Genomic DNA, 3014 nt, shown 5'->3' with positions numbered 1-3014 from the left:
GGTCACAATATTAGAAGAATATGAACACAACACAAACAAAATGTTTGACTACTTATAGTTTCACATGCAGAAAACAATGCAAATACTTAAACATGTAGAATTAAAATTGAACTTTGGCTTTTATTGAACATTTGTTGTTATTGTATTGACAAATGTTCTGTTTTAGACCGCAATATTGTTCAATTAAGGACACTTATTACGTATGTCTAGCTTGTGCGCTTACCTGTTGTGTAGCTGCTATCTTCTAGTAGCCTACAGCCTACTGACCGTGTGTGTTTATTGGAGGAAATTTTAGCTGTTAGCTGGCTGTCCAGTTTCGCACAAGTAAACATGCTGCATGACTGCTCGTATCGGAACTTTGATATCATCCAATACTTTTTTGCTCGTATCGGACCAATATCAGATATCAATATCGGATTGGGACACCCCTAGTACAAAAACATGTACCGTATTTTTCGGACTATAAGTCGCAGTTTTTTTCATAGTTTGGACGGGGGTGCGACTTATATTCGGGAGCGACTTATGTGTGAAATTATTAACACATTACCGTAAAATATCAAATAATATTATTTAGCTCATTCACGTAAGAGACTAGACGTATAAGATTTCATGGGATTTATCGATTAGGAGTGACAGATTGTTTGGTAAACGTATAGCATGTTCTATATGTTATAGTTATTTGAATGACTCTTACCATAATATGTTACGTTAACATACCAGGCACGTTCTCAGTTGGTTATTTATGCGTCATATAACGTACACTTATTCAGCCTGTTGTTTACTATTCTTTATTTATTTTAAACTGCCTTTCAAATGTCTATTCTTTACGGAGCCCCTAGAGGGACATGGGAATTTATTTATTTTTAGACATGTATCTCGTGGCCACGAGAAACTTTCGTGGCCACGAGAAACTTTTTATAAAAAAAAAATATATATTATTTATGTTTTTTTTTTTTTTTAATAAAAAGTTTCTCGTGGCCACGAGAAACTTTCTCGTGCGCACGGCCACGAGAAAGCATTGGATGCGTGCTGATGGTTTGGTGTGTGTTAAAATGGCAGTTTAGGAGTTAATATGGCTGTATTTCCAATTAGGACTTTCCCCCATGTGTGTTGTGGCAAAATGTGAATGCTTGATTAGTAGGTGTGAGACAAACACTTTATCTTCCTGGTTATTGTAACGCTACGTGTTTGACATTATCCGGGAAAGGACAGTTTTCCTCTTCTGTGGCTGTGGGGGGTGGGCGTGGCTTGCGGACCTGCAGCGAAGCGGAGTGTGTCAGTTAGTCCCATGGTGATGTGATCAAACTTCTTTCTTGCTTGGAAGATACTCACACAATTGTAACTGTTATTTCTTCCTGCAAATAATAAATACGTACAACGTGTTTGGATGTATTCATTTATGTAAAATTGTCATTAAATGTAAAATTGCCTGACAAAAAGTGATTCGACGTACGTAATATTTTGATATTTACACATCGCATATTTACACACGCGCATCTGACTAGAATACCCTTATGTGCATTACATATATCAACATCAACTACCTACTGTTTACTTGTTGAAATACCCTTTTTAGAGCAAATATCTACTCATATAATTTATATGTATATATATATATATATATATATATATATACATATTATGTATAAGCATGTATATATATACTCTACCGTTTAAAAGTTTGGGGTCACATTGAAATTTCCTTATTTTTGAAGGAAAAGCACTGTACTTTTCAATGAAGATAACTTTCAACTAGTCTTAACTTTAAAGAAATACACTCTATACATTGCTACTGTGGGAAATGACTATTCTAGCTGCAAATGTCTAGTTTTTGGTGCAATATCTACATAGGTGTATAGAGGCCCATTTCCAGCAACTATCACTCCAGTGTTCTAATGGTACAATGTGTTTGCTCATTGGCTCAGAAGGCTAATTGATGATTAGAAAACAGTTTAGCTCGTTACAGAAGCTACAAAACTGACCTTCCTTTGAGCAGATTGAGTTTCTGGAGCATCACATTTGTGGGGTCAATTAAACGCTCAAAATGGCCAGAAAAAGAGAACTTTCATCTGAAACTCGACAGTCTATTCTTGTTCTTAGAAATGAAGGCTATTCTACAAAATTGTTTGGGTGACCCCAAACTTTTGAACGGTAGTGTATATATATATTATATATTACTGTAACTTGTTCTTAAAAACAGTAGTTATTTTGTATGTCAAATTAAGGTTTGTGTGTATATATGTGTACTGTATATATGTATGTGTGTTTCTTCCTATACAGTATACATGTATATGTGTGTGTGTGCGTATATATATATATATATATATATATATATATATATATATATATATATATATATATATATATATATATATATATATATATATATATATATATATATATATATATATATATATATATATATATATATATATTATATATACACATATAAATTATATGGGTAGATATTTCAATCAATCAATCGTTTATTTATATAGCCCTAAATGACAAGTGTCTCAAAGGGCTGTACAAGCCACAACGACATCCTCGGTACAGAGCCCACATACGGGCAAGGAAAACTCACCCCAGTGGGACGTCAATGTGAATGACTATGAGAAACCTTGGAGAGGACCGCATATGTGGGTAACCCCCCCCCCTATTTGCTCTAAAAAGGGTATTTCAACAAGTAAACAGTACAGTAGGTAGTTGATGTTGATATATGTAATGCACATAAGGGTATTCTAGTCAGATGCGCGTGTGTAAATATGCGATGTGTAAATATCAAAATATTACGTACGTCGAATCACTTTTTGTCAGGCAATTTTACATTTAATGACAATTTTACATAAATGAATACATCCAAACACGTTGTACATATTTATTATTTGCAGGAAGAAATAACAGTTACAATTGTGTGAGTATCTTCCAAGCAAGAAAGAAGTTTGATCACATCACCATGGGACTAACTGACACACTCCGCTTCGCTGCAGGTCCGCAAGCCACGCCCACCCCCC

Source organism: Entelurus aequoreus, linkage group LG14 (genome assembly GCF_033978785.1).
Source record: "Entelurus aequoreus isolate RoL-2023_Sb linkage group LG14, RoL_Eaeq_v1.1, whole genome shotgun sequence".
NCBI lineage: Eukaryota > Metazoa > Chordata > Actinopteri > Syngnathiformes > Syngnathidae > Entelurus > Entelurus aequoreus.
Note: the sequence above shows the minus strand (reverse complement) of the source record.